General features: G+C 36.2%; 2 non-coding genes across 2 annotated transcripts; both read right to left on the bottom strand.

Moving 5' to 3' along the window:
- Nucleotides 1-1,977: 1,977 nt before the first annotated feature.
- Nucleotides 1,978-2,138, bottom strand: LOC127109218 (U1 spliceosomal RNA). The gene has a single exon (XR_007796555.1). It is a non-coding gene; the product is annotated as a U1 spliceosomal RNA (small nuclear RNA).
- A 1,127-nt stretch (nucleotides 2,139-3,265) lies between these two features.
- On the bottom strand, nucleotides 3,266-3,463 carry LOC127109713 (U2 spliceosomal RNA). The gene has a single exon (XR_007796981.1). It is a non-coding gene; the product is annotated as a U2 spliceosomal RNA (small nuclear RNA).
- Nucleotides 3,464-20,676: the final 17,213 nt, after the last annotated feature.

Genomic DNA, 20,676 nt, shown 5'->3' with positions numbered 1-20,676 from the left:
ATACATTTGCATGAATTTTAAAAATACATTAATACACCATAAATTTACAAAGGTACACCTTTTAACATTCAAATTTAAGTGTACAAATATCATTTCTCAAAATAATACACATTGGTAGATTGAAAATTTTCCTATATTTACTAGCGTCCAAACAGGCACTCTGCTTTTTTTATTGCTTTCTCATCAGTACTACTAGTGTATCATCATCTTCAACTTAGTTTTTTTAATTGAACGCTTAGGGTTTGTTTTATTTATTGAAGTTTATCTACTAGAATAAGACATGTCAGAAACTAAACATTTCCCATATGAAATTCTAATCTAGGTTAGGACTAAAGAATTAATCGCATTTTATTCATAATCTTAATGTCCATTACTTTCCTATATTCAATGTTGATGGAATGCTAAGTGAAGCTTTGATTCTATTTTAATAACAAATCCAGAAGTTGTAGAAGCAACATTCACAAGTTATAATGCTGTTTGTTGATACTCTAAACTAAATCGGGTATGCATTTCACTACTTCATCAAATTGAATAATTTTGGATCATTTTACTGAGGCTATGATAAAACTTTCAGATGCAAAGATGTCTAAGGAAAAAAGAATTAATAGAACGTCGGGAAAATGATTTGAGAGAAGGCTTACAATTTTACAAGTGAAACTAACAGACTCAATTGTTTTCGGTGTCCTTTTTTTCGTGTTTCTAAACAGTTTTCCTTCTTTTATCTTGCCCTTGACATTTCTAAATGACAGTATTCTTAAAATCTGCAATAGAGATTAAGTGCAATCTCTTCTATGGAATTGTCATTTGACATTTGTCATTATTGTGCATTTTATGAAATTTAGTTTGCATTTGCAACATAATCTCACCGTCAATTACTTTCCTAAATTAAATGCAGAAGGCTTGCTAAATATGAGGAAGCATTAGAGAAACTTGAGTTTGTTTGAATAACAACGCCCATGACAAAGCAGTAATGGCAAGGTATATATATGTTTGTTCACTTTACATGCATTTGGATCATTTTTTAGTGTATTTAGTTTGTGTATAATTTGGAGGTATTATAACATTAACCGCAACATTTTTTAGTTGCTACATTTAAGATACCCCATGTTCCAATAATAAAATGTGAAGAATAAAAGAGAACGTAAACTTTACACTTAAAAGACCAAATGGCAAGTGTGTGAACCATTGGCTCACACGCTTAGACAAAAGGCCGAGAAAGTTATGAGTTAAAATAATTGCTTGTTGTGTGTTTTATATCTGACTTATGTTATGTTTCTTCCTTCACTAACCGAAGTGGGACTCTTAAGCAGGACCTTTCCACGGCTATAGATTTTAGATTCTATTCTATCACACCCCTCTTATTTTCTATCTATAACACAAATTTTCATCATAGTTTATTTAAGAAAAACAAACTTTCTATCATAATTACATCAATAACTCATTCTCATCACTTCCATTTACCTACCTGACAGCATCACAAATAATGTATATATCAATTGCAAATGAAGTGTGTAAATAAAACACCGACAGTCATAGAATGACATCATTTAGTTCTTTATTTGCTACAAAAGCCATAACACTTTCACCCTCCGCTTATGGAAAACATGCTTGTTTATAGATGGATTGGATCTAATTGCTCCTGAATTAGTAGAGGGTGGATCTAATTTCATAAAGAAGAGAGTGAAATGGTTTCTTAGACCACCTCTCCACCCTTCTTTTTATCCATATGAAAATATTTCCTTATGTTGGTCATACTCAATATTATGGTGAAGATACAAGCAAATACATATAATAACAAGCTTCTAAACCAGTAAGCAATATTATGGTGAAAATACAAGCAAATACATACAATAACAAGCTTCTAAACCAGTAAGCAATGTTATGGTGAAAATACAAGCAAATACATACAATAACAATCTTCTAAACCAGTAAGCTCAAGAAATCAAGAAAACTCCTCAAAATTTGATATTAGAATTGGAGGGGGCCGCGCGAACGCAGGCCCCCACGGCAACAAATTATGATGTACGTTCCACCACTTGGGTAGACCTTAGGATAGCACCCCTCCTAAGTGCAATGGAGATCACTCTCCTAGGCCATGGTCCTTCATGATCAACCATTGACCCCATCCAGGTAAGTACCTTGACTTGAAGGTATTCATATTATGTTATACTCTTACTTATCTCAATACCTTCCACCTTCTTTCGATGTGGGACTCAATTACTGGTAGGAAATCAGTTAGTGAAAACCATTTTTTATATAAAAATAATAGCTTTTGTTATGGCAGAACAACCAAAATTATTGCAGCTTTAATTAACCAAAGTATGATTTTTTTATTTAACGCACGCAGAATAACAACTTCATTGGTAAACTATGTTATTGAGCAGGTTTGTATCTCTCAGTTTTGAAGGGGAGTTTTAGAGTTCTAAGTATGAGATCCATAAGACTTGTATCTCTTGTACTTACATGACTTTTTAACTATAGTCATTGCTAATGGTTAATAGTCCCATTAGTCATTGCTACTGACATTCTCTGTAACTAAAGTATCTCATGTTTTATTTACGCAATCATTATTTGTGACATTTTATTATAAGCATTTGCGAATTCAAACCCATATAGTCAGGAAATCCCTTATCTGCCACAGTCATACGATCTAGATTGTCGAATTAATTAAGATCAGATGAGCAGTGACTCTCATTTATAGTCAGGAAATCCCTTATCTGCCACAGTCATACGATCTAGATTGTCGAATTAATTAAGATCGGATGAGCAGTGACTCTCATTTTCTACCGATTGCTTGCAGCATCAAAATTAAATAAATAATAACTCTTGGGTGTAAAGTCTTTCTTAAGAGGGAAAAAAGAAATCAGTTAGTGATTAAACATCAAGACATTGACATTTACATCTGAGAGCAAGTTCTGCCATTGTTTAAAAAATATTGACGATAAAACCTACATTTTTTATTAGTTTGATGACTTATAATGTTTCTTGTACCGTGCTGACAAATATTTTAGTATGGAAAGATGTTTACAAGACCCATTTTCAAATATTTCATTTATCATATGGCTACAGGAAAACATACAGTTTAGATGATTAAGGAATTGGTTGTGAAAAACACTTGAATTGCTCCACTTATATGCTTATAGACCTAGGAATATAACATTCTTGGAATCATACCCTTGTAGCCAATTTTATCCTATAGATCTGCAGAAGTAAACATAACTTATTTATTGATCAATTTAAAGGAAATAAATTTGAACTAGGTTTGGTGGGGTGTGCCTGGCTATTGCAATATAGTGCAACGCAAAAGCGACACTTGAGAGACCCAATAGCAAGCTATTGAAGTGGACTCTCCCCCTCAAGAAATAAATTTAATATCGTGTGAACCATTGGCCCACATATCAGATATTAAACTGATAAGAACAGATACTACACTTGATCTTAGCCAAAAGGCCGAGAAAGGTATGAGTTGAAATGTATGCTAGTTGTGCATTTTATATCAGATATTTGTTACGTTTCTTACTTCATTAACCAAGGTGGGACTCTTATGCAGCATCTTCTATTTGAAACATATAAACTGTTTTGATAAGATATCTTGAAACCATCACTTGTTGAACTCATGGAATCAGATTCAGATGTAACTCTCCTGCCTCCTTCATGCTGTTCTGTCATAAATAAATTAAAAATAACAATTTCAACATTTATCTTGATCAATTATTTTACAAGAGTTTAAGAAAATGACAACTTGGTATCGCTTTGTGATCAATACTAACATAAAGTTAATTTTTTAAGGTCACACATACTGAGGTGGCTGCCATGTCCTTGATTTTTTTGGCCTACCATGTATATTTAGTAGTGCATCATTAGTTGGAAGCCAAATTCATTTTAGCCAGCAAATTGTTTACATCTAATAGTTCCAATATAAGCTCCCACGATGTTATCAGTTTCAATTATAGTCAACTATTTTTAAGAATGCATGCTAACTATTTAAAAGAATGTCTTCATTCTGTTTCAGAAGTTTTTCAATAACATTCTTGCTGATAACAAATATTAACTATCTTAAAAAAACCGGCTTGTTTATAGAATAAGGATTGGAAGAAAAAAACATAAAGATAACTCCAAAGTAAATATACCTTATTGAAAATACTCCAAAGTCCATAGTATCTTTACATTTGATGAGGAATTGAAGTATATGGTTCTTAACTTTGATATTAACTAGAATCATAGATGGATCTGACTATTAAGAAAAGTGATCAAGAAATCAAGAAATTCTTCCTCAAAATTTCTTTTCAGTTGATTTTGACACGCTCTCCATCATAGCTTTAAAAATAGCTAATAGTTTAGATAATAACTGTTTCATTTTTGTTTATTTTTTGTTTCAGTTATAAACTCAATCAAAACATATGTGATGTTTGATTTTCCCCAATAAGGTTCAAATGGATCATAGTCAAGGTGGTGGTTAAATTGTTCCACACAAGTCTCAAAACAGTTTTCTTACATGGTGACTTAGATTCATTAATCATACAAGCAAAATATCTTCCAAATCTAGATTTATTAACTGATGCAATTAGAAAATGTCTCATTATGGGAAATAGTTGCACACCACCTTTTGTAAAAGTCCTCAAAACACATTCAGGAAAAGATAAGATCATAACAAGTTATCCTTATGTATATATTTGTTAAGCTGGTGCAACTATAGCACAAACAAGAGTTATTCTGAAATGTGAAAACCTTTTAGGGATGAACATTTTGTTGTTCTTGTTGCTCATCATGTATAAAAATTCGAGTTTCTAGTAAAAGACAATGGTATTCTTGGATCTGAACTTGTTGGAGTTGTGGAAACGCATTAATCGGATGACATGCTACAGAGAATAAACTTGAAGGTGGATAAAGGTTTCAACATAGTAAACGTTGGGAGGATATTTGTCACACTATTTTGGTCAACCGTCATGGTATCATATTTACATTAATTATATTTTATAAAAAAAAGGCAAGTCTTAAGCAAATAATTTTTTTTTTTAAATAATACAAAAATATATCACAACGGTGTTTTTAGTCAACCGTGGTGATATCATTTTGATATTTTATAAAAAAAACGTCAGATTTTAAGTTATTAGAAATTTTAAAAAATAGAAAAAATACCGCAACGGTTTGCTTAAATAACTGTGGTATATCTCTCTCTTTGTTTAAATATAAATACAAATGAATTAGTAGGCGATGAGAGCCAGACTCATGAAACTTCAATTGATATCACCTCTGTTGTTTTAAAAAACCGTAGTAATAAATTATCATTTAATTAAAAAATAAAAAATTATATACGCGTTTGAATTTAGAGATATCACCACAGTTCTTTGAAGGATCATGATAATGGTGGCATCGTTGTATCTACTTTTTGTAGTAGTGATCCCTTCCAGTCTTCTTTATTTTATCTATAACTTGATCCTTTGAAGTCACTGCTTTTTCCTGAGAATCTTTTGTTCTTTTTTGTTTGATACCAAAATCTTTTGATAACAAATGTCATTTCTTCATCATCAGACTCTTCTTCAGAAGTTCATGCATGAGTTGCATCTTTAGATTCCCAGATTTTAGAAGACTTGGTAGGTTGAGTAACAAATTTTAAAGCAAGAGACTTTGATTTCTTGGCAGGTTCATCTCAATTGTACTTCATCTCATGACTTTGGAGATTGCTTATTTGGCTTTCAAGACTTATTGTGTTTACATATTTGGCTTCCTGAATGGTTATCACATTTGGTGTGTTTCTAACAGGAAGACTCCTAAGAATCTTCTTGATATGATCAGAAGTTGTATATCTCTTGTTCAGAACTTGAAGACTAGATACCAGAACTTAAAACCTTGAAAATATGGTTTCAATATCTTTATCTTTTTTCATTTTGAACATTTCATACTATTGGACCAAGAGGTTAACATTTGCCTCTTTTACTTGCTGGTTTCCTTCATATGTAACATATACGGATTCAAATATGGTTTTAGAAATAAATTTGTCAAAAATCTTGATGTATTTAGAGTGGGGTAGAACATTTAGCAAAACGCCTCTAACTCTGTGATGTTTCCTATAAGTCTTCTTTTGAGCATGTGTGAGACTTTTTATGTCAGTTACCATTCCTATTCCATTAACTAGAATATAAATGTCATCTTTAAGAATGTCCCACAACTAATCATCAAGACATATGATGTGAGTGTACATCTTACTTTTCCACCATTCAAACTCTTTAGAGTCTCCACTAAAAGTTTGAGGTCTAGCTGTATAGTTATTCTTTTTAGAAGCATTATTATCATAGTTTACAATAGCAGTGTTTTTGGGACCAAAGGTTTCAGAAATATCAATCATGGTTTTTCTCTCAGGATCTTTTCTATATCACGGTTAAGTGTTTAAAGTACATACCATGCTCTGATGCCAACTGGATGTGAGAAAAACACAAGAAAGGGTGAGGGTAAAATTGTGTTAGGTTTTTCTTTCTTTTCTCAAAATTATTTTATCAGATTTTGAGCATAAAATATAGAATCTGAATCATAGTTAAGTCTTTAGCAGTGGATTAAAAAAATTCATAGGTAGAAAGTAAATAGAGAGAGAGAGAGAGAGAGAGTGTATGTGTGTGTGTGTGTGTGTGTGTGTGTGTGTGTGTGTGTGAGAGAGAGAGAGAGAGAGAGAGAGAGAGAGAGAGAGAGAGAGAGAGAAAAGCAATTATCTTATTTCCTCCTACAATCGAAAGTAGTCAAGTCCCCTTGCAACTCCAAGAGATTTCACTATAATCAAAACTGATTACAAATGCTCAAGCACAAAACCAAAGACTTCCAATGCTCAAACACACAAGTAAGAGACTTCTAATGCCAAAACACACACAAGCAAGAGACTTCAGATGCTCAAGCACGCAAGCAAGAGACTTCAAATTCTCAAGCACACAAGCAAAAAAATTCTTACAATCTAACTTATAAAGAAAATATTGTTTGTTTCTTACATTTGATATACAATAAGAGGTATAAAAAAATATACAACACACTAATACTCTTTTAGGCTTAGGAATTTCTAGTGTATACAAGTGTTAAGAAATTATAAGTTAAACTTGCGCTTTTTGTTTGACAGAGTAATAAGTCTTTTATTGTCAAATGGGTATTTATTTTTCTACAAAAGGAATTATATGTTGCATCCCAGTGTCTTCTGTAGATTTTTTCTTAAGTCTTCATGTGATCATAAGAAGACAAAATGTCCCCAGAGTCTGATAGTTACATATCAGAATCTCCTCGATCCTTGCGTTGACTGGATCTTTAGAGTCTGGATCTTAAGAGACTGACTCTTTAGAGTTTGGATTTTCAGAGGTCGACACCATTCAGAGTCAGAGTCAGAGTCTTCAGAGTCTAGTCTTCAGCTTCAGATCATTCAGAATCTGGATCTCTTACTTCTTTTTAAATATATATTCTCAGTACCATTACTAAGTTCTCTTTAGAAATTTTAGTACATTGTTCTTTAAATATTTTCTTATCATCAAAACCTTAAAGATATGCTACAAATCAATTTTATTTCAATAATATACCTCAGTGTCTTTACCCGTTTTATGTGCCTTCAAGCACAAATTTGAAAATTCATCATCTGAGATCGAACTAGAAGATGAAGAGGATCTCTCGTCTTCGTCTTCTAAAGTGATATGAGCCTATGACCTTTGGTATGATTACCATTTGTCTCTTAGGAGGATTTATACTTCGCTTTGTTGCACTTGTTGAGACTGAGACATGTAGTGAGGTAATAACTTGAGTTTCTACATTCATAACATGTAACACTTTCTTCCTTTATGAATATATCATGCTCAAAGCAGGTAATTAGAGGCCTAATTTGGTGAAGGTTGGCTTAAGGTTGTATGATAAATAAAGTGTCCTATGTGCATTAAATAGAGCCCTATATGATAAAAGATTTAATTTTGAAGCATCCAGTTTGCCAAGAGTATATCTAGATTAGAATAAAAAATATTAATGTTCTCTTCCTGATAATCCTAATGTCCATTACTTTTTTGTTTAAATGCTGAAGGAATGCTAACCACGAGGAAGTTCTAGAGAAATTTGAATTAGTTTTGGGAACAAAGCTAGAGCCTTATGAAGCAACAATGGTAAGTTATAATGTTGCTTGTTGTTACTCTAAGCTAAACCAGGTATATATGTTTGTTCACTCTACAAATTGTATGAGCTAGATCCTACTACTCTGTCATTCACTGATTTTGGGGAGTGCCGAGTATAAAGTGAGCCATTTAAAAAACCTTGACGACCACATCTTTTCAATGAGAAGTTTTATTACATGTTCCATCTTTAATAGTATATATACTATACAAATTTATATCCATTAAGTCCCACATTGGCTAGAACATCACACAAACAAGTGTTTATAAATGTTTGATATGCTAGTTAGTTCGACGATCTGAGTAGCGCTAGTTGTGACCCATGTGGGGGAACCAAGGTGATGGAACATGGCTAAAGATTAACAAGGTTGGTCTGGTGGCTGCGCCATGCTGGCCTTCCCACTCTAAGATGCGAGTTGACCCATGGGATTTGTGCTAAGGCACGGGTCATATGGGTCTTAGACAGGAGGGTATTATAGCGTGAGGCTGGTTTCACAGAGTAGCGAACACTTCTTACTCCTGACAGTGGGGAGGGATCGCGGGCACCTCCTGCCCACAACACCTAGTGAGCCTAGCCTTGAACCATCTCTTTTTTGGTTCATGTTAGGGGTGCCAGCCAGCAACCATCTCTTTTCTGGTTCATGTTAGGGGTGCCATCCAGCAAGAAACAATATACTTCATTAATATTGATTATAGAAACTAAGAAAACACAACCAGTTAATCTGTTGTGTTTTTTAAATAGGGTCCTCCTGACATTGTATGTATTAATCCTAATCATTATAAAAGTGATCAATTTTCTAATAGATTCAAGTCGCACTTTCTACACTTGAAGATGCTAAATTACAGTTTTTACAAATTTAAGGTGATAGTTATAACTCTACAAGTTACAGTATCATATTTGCTAACCTCTTTGAATATATATGACTTTAGTACTTTGAGATAAGTGATATCATATCATGCTCAAATGACGCATTATAAGCTTTTCAAATAATCCATTTAGCTACTTTTAATAATGCATTATAAGCTTTTCAAATAATCAATTTAGCTACTTAAATGACTTTTCACCTATAGTCATGACTAATGGCTAATACTCACATTCATTATAATGATGAGTAATCTCAACAATTTGAATATGACTTTGATACACATTTAGAGCAGGTAATTGGAGGGAGGCCTAATTCAGTGAAGATTGTATGATCAAGTTATTGCACATTACATCCGGTGTCATTTTGTATATATGAGCTTCAAAATTCTTTTTTTTGAAAAGTAAAATAGTGTACTTTATGACTGAATCAAAAATTTCAACATCCAGTCTTGTTTTTGTTAGAATCAAAGGTTCATGTGTTGAGAAAATTCCAAAAAGTTCAATAAATTATGATTTGACGATTTGTGATAAATATCATGGTCATATAAGAATGCTCTTTGGTTATAAATATGTAATGCTCTTGGTCATTGTTGTTATCTTCATCGCCGCAATTTTGATCTTTAGAAGCGTCAGGATTCAAAGAGCAAAAAAGATACAAAAATGTCAAAAGGAAGCAAGTAAAATAATGGAAACTAGCATCTCTTCACCAAGTGGGTATTGATGTTGGTGAAATAACTCATTTGGATGAAGATAATTTAATCGGCCATCGTGGTAACGTAAAGGTTTCTCAAGTCGGGTTGAAGAAAAATGGGATGGTAGAGAAAGGTGATGGTATAAGGGTTTTAGCTGCAAAAAAGGAGATCATGGGGAAACTTAGGCATAAAAATATACTTAAACTCTATGTTGTTTTTTTTAAAGGAGGAACCAGCCTTTTAATTTTTGAGTATATGCCAAATGATAATCTTTTTGAGCTCTTCATAGAAATATAAGATATGAGAAGGTTGCATGGGATTGGAATCAAAAGGCATTGGAGGTGCAAAAGGGATTTGTTATTTGCACCATGATTGTTCTCCACCTGTTATATTACTCCAAGTATGTTTTGGTAATGCTTTCAACAAGAAATTTCAATACATTGTTTTTAATTTAAAAAGTATCTCATGTTTTACACAATCAATATTTGCTACATTTTATTATAAGTATTTCTGGATTCGAATCCATGTAGTCAGAAAATCCCTCATCTACTGCAGTCATACAATATAGATTGTTAAATTAATTAAGACCAGATGGTCTACATTTAGACTTCATAATCGAATCTATTACACAAGGTTGGATGTGAGACATTAGATTGATAAGATTGTAAAAAATGCATGGCTTTGTCAATTGTGCGATTTCAGAATTGCAAGAAATACAGATCCATAATATACATATTAAGCATGATCTTAAATTTCATTATGGAACTACAAATGCAGCATAAAAGTATTTTAAGGCATCTGCAACATCGCATTGGCAGTATTTTCCTGCCATATAAAAGTTTGCAACATAACCGCAACTGTAACCCTCATTTACGTATGCTAGTAAGCCAACTATAACAAACAAACAATGAATATGGAAGATGCTGATGGAATGCTAAGTATTACGAAGCATTAGAGAAATTTGATTCTGTTTTGGGAACAAAGCTAGAAAATGAAGCAGCAACATTCAAAAGTTATAATGTTGATTGTTGATACTCTAAGCTGTAAGATCCCAATTTTGTCCCTAAGATCCCTCATGGCATCATATCATAACATTGTATTGCCTAAAGGATCATTGGACACCTTGCTTCCTTCCCTTTGGGTGGGTCATCTTTTTGAGAGTGGTTCTTGATCACCAAGCATGTTTGCATTTGTATATCATTGTTTTTCTTTTTATCACTAACCAAAAAGTACAAAAATATGTCATTAACTCTTTGTCTTGCAGATGAAGCATTAACAGGTCAAGGCAATCAAAGGCATTCATTGAGCAATAGATGGTGGTCATTCTTGAGATTTGGACCCCACAATCATTCACAAGAGTTCATATGAGTTATTATGTCATTTTGAAGCAAAATCCCAAGTGGTAGAGGCTTGAATTTCATCAGAACATTCTCAAGTCATCTGAAGACCTAGAAGGTCAACTGCAAAGTCAACTGTGGATTTGGAGGTGGGAAGTGATTAGAAATACTTCATTCATGTTCAAACAAGTCTCATTTGACATTTCAAACACTCACATTGAAGAATTTGAAGTCAGGTCAAGAATTTCCAAAAATAGCAAGTGACCTATAATTTGAACTTTCCAAAAATGGAAAGATTTTGGACCAACTTCAACTCAAAATTTACATCATCAAGAAAGCTTCAAATGAAATTTTGTTGAACATGAAAGTTGTATATCTTTCTCTCCCATTTCCAAAATGTCCAAGATCATGAATTTCTAATGTGTGGTTGAGGAGATATGATCAAATCATGGCAAAGTGTGTTCAAAGATTCAAATGAGCATAACTTTTCAACCAAAGCTCCAAAATGAGTGGTTCTTTTTGCAATATTCTCATCATGACTTGTAGTTTCTTAACATCTAATTACATGGCTTGAATTCCATTTGCATTATCATGTGCTTATTCATGAAGTTTTTGAAGAGAAATTTCATAAAATCAATTTGGTTGATCATATACATAAAATACCAATCCATAAGCTTGCATGGGCCTTGTTTAAGAGGTTTTGGATCAGCATTGTGCACTGTTCACGCATGCATGAAGTGCATGAGGTGAAAAACCATTTTTGTACATACACCTCATAAGTTGCTAATCTCATTTGCATTTGGCTTAAACTTGATTTCAGAATCATTAGCAGGACCTATATATTGTTAATCATAACTGCTTTCACCATGAGCACCCATTTCAGATCTAGATCTAGAAACTTTTCCAAATTTTTCTCTCACAAATATTTTTCAAATTCTTCATACAAGAGCATTCTCTATTGACTGATTCATGCTCAGGATGTGTTTTTGAGGAGATTTGAACGTGGAATTGGAAGGAATCGTGCCATATTTGTTCATACTCGAAGCTTGAAGCATCCATGGAATTTTCAAAATCTACTGGATTCACGTGCAATTGAACTTCAATCTCACCAGCATTCATCTCCACAAGCATCATAGAGGAACTTTGAGCCATTACAAGCCTTGTATCACGCGATTCCAGCTTGCTGCTCTTCAAGAGGTCATAACTCGCATCTCTTAATTTTAAAATCCATTGCTATGTTGTTGTAGATCGTGGTGTCCTGATGAATCTGAGCTTTGAATCGTGTGATTTGGTGCTGTTTTGAGCTAGATATGCATGATTGAAAGTTTGATGTTCAATTTCATTTTCTTCGATTTGATCTTGTTGTGATGAATTATGTTGAAATGCTTGTGGATCTTTGATGTACGTGGAAAATGCTGCATGATGATGTAATTAGTTTTGATTTCTGGAATTTTTTCTGGAAAAGTGCATGAGCTTCATGTACTGTTCATCTTCTTCGTGAGGAAGAAGATGAAGATCATCATTTCTAGAACTTGCTGCGAATTTGCTACAGTTTTGCTACGAATCCTTCAGTTAGCTACGAATTCCTGGGCGCGCTAGGGTTTAAGTCCAAAACGCCATCGTTTTGATGTTGAGCGCGCAAATTTGAATATGCACCGGGTTCGATTCCTGCCGAGCGAGATTTTCAAATTGCCATGCTATTTTTCCTTTTCCCTCCCATTTTTTATGCTATGCTCATTTTTGAACTTTAAATTTTTCATCAACTTAGAAAAGTCATATAAAATTGAAAATTGATCCAATTTCATCCCAATTTCTTGCAAAATGCTCCTTATTCTGTCTAGTTTTTTATGAGTATAAATTTGCAAGTTGTGCCTAGCTGGAAAAATAATTTGTTCTAGGTTGATTGATCATATGTCTAATTGTGACCTTGCCTTGCTTATCTCATTGTGAAATGCTTGTTTCTTATCCAATGAACTTGAAATTTTGCATGATAAATCTAGACACATTGCTTGACATTTTGGTTTTGGTTTGGTATTTTTCCTATGCTCCATTGCTGTTTTATGCATGTGCTAACTTGGTGTGACAATTTGTGTCACACCTTTGATTGTCCAACTTGTGCAATGTGATTTCCATGCCAAATGATCTCTGATTTCCCTGTTCTTTTGTATGTTGATCATGTTAGATGTCTTGAACGTGCATGAATTTTTCCAGATTTATTTGAATCATTTCTGTTTTGATTTGAATTTTTCATTCATGATGATCACATATGAGCTTTGAAATTGCCTTGAACTTCACTTAATCATGAAATGCTTTTGGTGATTGATTTTGATGCGAGCCTTTTTAGGATATGTCAATATGTGTGTGAAGTTACTTTGTGTTAAATTTCAGCCCCTGTTTTGAATTTTTCCTCCATCTTTGACCCTAGGCTTTGACCTAGTGGTTTGTTGCTTATATTTGAGTTTTGATTTCAGGTTTAATCATCCAAATGCCATGGTTGATGATGCTCCATCATGTGAATATTGATATTTGCTTTTGATTGCTAACACTTGTGTGTTTTGTAGGTTGATGCTAACTCATTTGAGTTTGCCTTGTGGCTTACACATTTTGTACATTGAGATCATCTGTTGCTTATTGACTGTTGTCTGTTTGTCTGAGTATTGTACTAATTTGCTTAGTGTTTCCACAGGTACCTAAGTTGCTTTAAGTTCATTTGAACTTTGCTTTTGCTTGGTTGCTTAACCACTTAGGTATAATCTCTAATCTTCATGTAGTCTGGAAGACCTACTGTTATTGGTAGGCACCTGTCTGAAGCCCTCCTTAAGAGGCAATGCTTGTGATTGTTTAATTTTGTGCCAAGCAGGTAAAGTCCTCTTATGAGGCAATTGGCAGATAAAAGAGATGTGTAATCCATCTCCTGCTACTCAGTGTGTCATTCACCTTGCTCACACCATGTGTTGATGCATGGTGAATAATAACCCAAGATCTTATAGAGTCCATTTGTGGAGAAGAGTTCCAACTTTCTGAACTCCCACACTTTCCATTGATCAAAGCTCTCTCTGACCAGGGATAAGAGCTATGAGGCACACCCCTCATCTCCATTTCATCTGCTTCACCCTAACTCTCAATTTAGGGTTAAGAGCTCAAAATACCCCATTCCAGCTGGCTGTAAAGCCTAACCTTGCTTGAGCCTAATTGATTGTATATAGTGTGTGCTAATTGACTTGTTTGTTTGCTTACTTGACTCATTTGTGCATATTTGCTTGAGTGTACCTTTGTGCATTTATCATCATTACTTGTATATCATTTCATAAACATTGCTTTGTAACATTTTGTTTTGTCCATGGAGGAGACTAGTATAAGTCCATTGATTGGCATCTGGTATCCATGTTTCCATTTTGTTTTGTGAGACTAGTATAAGTCCATTGATTGGCATCTGGTATCCATGTTTCATTTTGTTTTGGGAGATTGGTGTAATTCCATTGATTGGCATCCGATATCCATTTTTGTTTTAGGAGACTAGTATAAGTCCATTGACTGGCATCTGGTATCCATTGTTTCATTTTGCTTTAGGAGATTGGAATAAGTCCATTGATTGGCATCCGGTATCCATTTACTTTGTTCATCTGTTATTTGCTTGTTGCCTCATTCCAAAGGAATCACTTGAATCATCTACATATGATCTCAAGAGGTGAACATCTAAGAAGTTTTACTTCCTTAACCTTCCCACCTTTTGTTTCTTTAAACTTCCATTTGCATGTTAACCCAAAACCTGAAAACTATTGTGCAAACATTTTCATTTGTTCTTTCAAATTAGAAACCTAGGCCCTAAGCCTCTGATTTTTTTCAAACTTCATTTTCATAATACTTCTTTTGAATTGAATTCTAATCATACTTTGACCATCTTTTGTGAATAAATTCTAATTGATTAATTCCACTTATTCAATTGTTTTGTGGCTCAAGTCCACTTTCTTGATAAGTTTTCATACATTAGCCATAGGTTTGATTTATCCTAGTTGGTTGATGTTAATCTCACCTTTTGTCCTTAGTGATTGAATTGTAAGACTTCCTTGCTTATTATAGGGTTAACCCCTCACTAGCAAGTTGAAGCTTTTCTCACATGGTGGACTTGTTGTTTGTATAGGTTGAGTTTTCTCCCGTGGATAACGAAAGACCTTAGGGCTTTTATTTTAAAATCAATTCACTTACTTTTGGAAATCTTTTAGCCGAACTACGGCGTTTTGATCCTTACCTTCCATGGAAAGGTACGTAGGCAACGGGTTCATCCGTTCAAACACAAAAACAATAAAAATTGCATATTCTTTCTCTCATCCCTTCAATCCATATTTGCACAATAAATATTTCATAAAAAAATAACATTTCATATGACAAGTTGTGAAAAGGGCTCCCTAGGAGTACCTATGACGTTTTGGGTGCCTAACACCTTCCCATTGCGTAATTAACCCCTTACCCAGATCTCTGATCTTTTCATTAGTTTTCTATGTGTAAAACTTCTTAGGCTTTTGTTCGCTTTTTAGCCATTCCTGTGGATAAATAAAAGTGCGGTGGAGACTCGATTCTTTGTATGCTTTGCTTTTGATTTAATCAATAAATCATAAAGTGACGAATACACCGCTACAGAAAAGTGGCGACTCTGCTGGGGAAATATCCTTGGTGGTTTTGCCTACTTTTCACCCTTGTTGTATGATATTGTTTATCTATTATATGACATATTTTTGTACAATTTGGAATTACTGTATTGATTGTAATGATTGAATTGCTTGATATACAATTGCTTGTTTGCTTGGTGATCTCTGTGAGATGAGTTCTATACCCGAACTCGAGTGCACCTTAGGATAGGAGAATGGCATAGTCTTGTCAACTTGTGTGGAGTATTCCTTAGCAAGTTGACTTGCGAGTCCATTCACTTGGTGGAGGTCATGTTGGATTAATAATGTCACACAAGTTATTTGTGGTTAGGCATTATTCTTTTAACATGTGCCTTAGAAGCCAAGGACCTTAGTTTACCAAGCCCATCTTGGCCTATTTTTAGGACGTAGTGCGGAGGTCGTTCAGATGTAAGATCTGATGCGATTGTTACGCGATACTACACTCATAAGAGTCTCTCTTGAGAATATTTTTGGAATACGAGTATTCGTTCCTCCGATAATATTCGAAAGATGGGATGATGACTATGGGAACCTTTTGTAGAACATGTTCGGCAGGTTTAAACCCTAGTACACTCCCTTTGGGTGGTTCTTAACCGAGACTCCATGCTCGTAACTCTCAACAAACCTGTGATTCGTGGTTGAGTCGTTCAGACATCCTTAATATCAATGGAACTTGGGTGTCGATACGGTGAAAACCATAATCCACCAAGGATGATTGATATTAAGGATGATTGAGCCGGTTCATGTATCGTTAATATCAATGGAACTTGGATGTTGATAAGGTGTAAACCATAATCCGCCAAAATGGATGATTGATATTAAGGATACCATGAGCTTTCCCATGACCTTTGTCTGGTGTGATTTGCTTGATCCTTGAGTGTGATTGTTGCATTCATACATTCATGCATTCATCTGCATTCATGTCATCAGAAAAATGAGAAAATTTTCAAGGAACTTAAAGGGTTTATTTGCAAAATTTTCAGACATGGAAAGACCAAAAAGGCATACAAAGAAGTACAGCTTTAGACAGCCCGATCTGAAAGAGTTAAGGAATCTGACATCTTATGTATTAGATCCCTTGGGTTTCAAAGCTCGTTATGGGAAGCTTCTGCCTCTGTTGACTACTCAGGTTGAGGAAGGGTTGATGAGTACTTTGGCGCAGTTCTATGATCCTCTGTATTACTGCTTCTCTTTTCCGAACTTTCAGTTGTTGCCTACGCTTGAGGAGTATGCTCATCTCGTGGGTATTCCTATTCTGGATCAGGTGCCGTTCAGTGGCTTAGAGAGTATTCCGATTTCTCGAGAGATTGCAGACTTGTTGCACATAGATGAATCCCTGATTGAAGCACATATGACCACCAAAGGTGGAATTCAGGGTCTTCCTTCTGATTTCCTCGTCGCTCAAGCTACCGTTTATGGGAAGGCCATGAGTGAGGATGCCTTTGAGGCCATATTCGTGCTGCTTATCTATGGTTTGGTATTGTTCCCCAACATCGACAAATTTGTGGATGTGAACGCCATTAGGATCTTTTCTGTTCTTAATCCCGTTCCTAATCTGTTGGGTGATACCTATTTCTCTTTGCATCTGAGGAATGCAAAGGGTGGAGGAGCTATTGTGTGTTGTTTGCCTCTGTTGTATAAGTGGTTTATTTCTCACTTACCGCAGACGGTAGCTTTCAAGGAGAACAAGGGATGTCTACGGTGGTCTACGAGACTTATGTCTCTCACTAATGACGATATCTCTTGGTATGATCGCGTGTATGATACAGTTCAGATCATTGATTATTGTGGTGAATTCCCTAATGTGCCTCTTCTTGGTACATGTGGTGGGATCAACTACAACCCTATCTTAGCACGTCGTCAGCTTGGGTTCCCCATAAAAGATAAACCTCATAACATTCTGTTAGAAGGTGTATTCTTTCAGGAGGCTAAAGATCCCCAAGGTCTGAAAGCCAGGATGGTCCGCGCTTGGCGCAAGATTCACAAGAAGGGTAGAAGCGAGTTGGGTCCGAAGAACTGCATTGCTTTGGAGCCGTATGCTTCTTGGGTCAGACAGAGAGCTTCTGAGTATCTTATGCCATATGATTATCCGAGACCTACACCGTTGGTTGTGGCTGGGCCTTCAACCCTCCCTAACCAAGGCGTAGAGGAGTTGAGAGACGAAGACCTTTCACGTGCCTGGATCCGTGAAAGAGAAGAGTTGCTTCAACAGCTTAAGGAGAAGGACGCTCTGATTGAATTCCTCGAGCATCAGGTGATAGACGATCCGAATGATACCTGGACTTCTCTGCTTCCTCAGTCTTCCAAGTTCTGGAAGAGGAAGTATGATCGACTTGCTAAGGAGAAAGCGGATATGGAAGCAGCATATGAGAGAGAGATCAAGAGGCTTTGTGTATCTCGTCTTCCGGCATCTCGAGCTTCTAGGGATCCATAGGATGTTTATTTTCCTTTTCCCTTGTAATAATCAACAATGTTGTACTTCTTTGTCTCGAATATATTTGATGAGATATTTTCCATATGCGGTTAAATGTTTTAAAATTTCAAAATTTGCAAATAGAACCCTAAAAGTTCCTTGAAATAAAAACAAAGCATATGCACGAGAATTGCATGCATCATTTTGCATAAGCAGGTGTTGTTCTGGTCTTCTTGTCCGTGGCCTAACTCTGTGCTCTTCATTTATTTTGAAGACAAGCTGACTCATCGGTACTACACCCGAGCTAATTCTGCAAGAGTGATGGATCAACTTGAACAAGTGAACCGTGAGCTGAAAGAAGAGGTCGCTAGACTGAGCGCTCTGATGGAGCAATTCTTGGCTGCCCAGAATCAACCGTCTCTGCCTCCTGCAACTCCTCCCCAAAGGACTGTTATATCAGAGATCGTCTCCTCGACAATGCCAGCTGCCAGTGCCCACTTCGTGCCAGCCATGCCAGCCGGGTTTCCGTGGGGTATGCCTCCTGGTTTTATGCCAGATATTCCAGCTCCTACCTTTGCTTCCATGCCGACATCTAGCCCGGTCCTTGCGATGCCTCCTCCTGTCGTGCATACCATTCCCAAGGTAGACGACACCATCTATCATTCTGAGCCGTCTGAGGGCCCAGATGTTAATGAAAAGATGGATGCGATGAATGACCAATTTCTTGAACTCCGCAAGGAATTGAAGACCCTCTGAGGGAAAGATTTGTTCGGCAAGTCTGCTGCTAAATTATGCTTAGTTCCCGGTGTGAAGATACCCGTCAAATTCAAAGTCCCAGACTTTGAGAAGTATAAGGGGAACACCTGCCCTCTTAGCCACCTGGTTATGTATGTCAGGAAAATGTCTACTCAAACAGATAATGGTCAGCTGCTGATTCATTATTTTCAGGATAGTTTGTCTGGTGCAGCTCTTCGGTGGTATATGAGCCTTGATAGTGCAAACGTCCGTTCCTTCAACGATCTTGGCGAAGCCTTCGTCAAGCAATACAAATATAATGTGGATATGGCTCCTGACCGTGATCAACTCAGAGCTATGTCCCAGAAGGACAAAGAGACATTCAAGGAGTACGCCCAGAGGTGGCGATAGCTGGCAGCTCAGATTACTCCTCCGCTGGAAGAGAAGGAGATGACTAAGATCTTTTTGAAAACTCTTAGTTCATTTTATTATGAACGGATGGTCGCTAGTGCTCCCTCTGATTTCACCGAAATGGTGAACATGGGGATGCGATTGGAGGAAGGAGTCCGGGAAGGACGGTTATCTAAAGATGAAGGCTCTTCTAAACGATATGGGGCATTTAAGAAGAAAGATGGGGAGGCACATGCTGTGCAATCCCATTTTAAACCTAGAAGACCCTCTGCCAAGAGGAAGCCTGTGCGTCATGCCAGCAATCAGCATCAGGTGGCTCATATAGCACCTGTCTTCAGAGACAACAATCAGCATAATCAACAATAACCTCAGTATCAACAACAACATCACCCACAGCAACAGGCTTACCAGCCTCGTGGCAACAGTAATCAGGCTAATTTGAATTATGATAGGAAGAAGATCACTTTCGACCCTATTCCTATGTCATACGCTGAGCTATATCCCTCTTTAATAGAGCGGAAACTGATTACCCCGAGGGATCCTCCGGTTGTACCTGCTAACCCGCAGTGGTGGTACAAGCCCGGCCAGCATTATGTTTATCATTCCGGTGCTCCCGGTCACAATATAGAAAACTGCTATCCATTGAAGACTAAGGTGCAAGACCTTATGAGATGCGACATTCTGAGCTTTGAGGACTCATGCCCCAATGTTACGAAGAACCCATTGCCCGAGCATGGGAAGTCGGTTAACATGGTCTAGGGTTACCCTGGCAAATATAAGGTCAAATATGTAAGCCATATTCGACAGTCATTGGTTGAGTTGCATCGTCTGCTGTGTGATTACAGTCATATGGAGCACAACCATGACAAATGCCGTATCTGCTCCGTCAATAGATTGGGTTGCCGCCAAGTGCGCAGAGAGCTGCAAGAGCTGCTAGATGATGGTACTATTGAGATTCTTCAAAACAAAAACGTTGATGAAGATAAACCTGAGGTGAATGTGATTTCTCCTGTGTTCAAGATTCCTGAGCCTGTTGTCATCCGTTATGAAGGTAGCAAACAGAAGGCCTCTCCTTCCTTGGTGATCAAACCTGCAGGCCCTGTGCCTTATGCTTCAGATAGAGCAATTCCCTTCCGCTATAATCCAGTTGCTGTTGAAGATAGGAAAGAAGTGCCTTTGCCTTCAACTTCTGTGGTAAATATTGCTGATGTGAGCGGGTTGCCTTCAACTTCTTTTCATTAGTTTTCTATGTGTAAAACTTCTTAGGCTTTTGTTCGCTTTTTAGCCATTCCTGTGGATAAATAAAAGTGCGGTGGAGACTCGATTCTTTGTATGCTTTGCTTTTGATTTAATCAATAAATCATAAAGTGACGAATACACCGCTACATAAGCTAAACAAGGTATGCATTTCACTACATTGGTTTTGAAACATTTTG

Source organism: Lathyrus oleraceus, chromosome 7 (assembly GCF_024323335.1).
Source record: "Lathyrus oleraceus cultivar Zhongwan6 chromosome 7, CAAS_Psat_ZW6_1.0, whole genome shotgun sequence".
NCBI classification, from domain to species: domain Eukaryota; kingdom Viridiplantae; phylum Streptophyta; class Magnoliopsida; order Fabales; family Fabaceae; genus Lathyrus; species Lathyrus oleraceus.
Note: the sequence above shows the minus strand (reverse complement) of the source record. Positions and strands in the feature narration are given on the sequence as shown.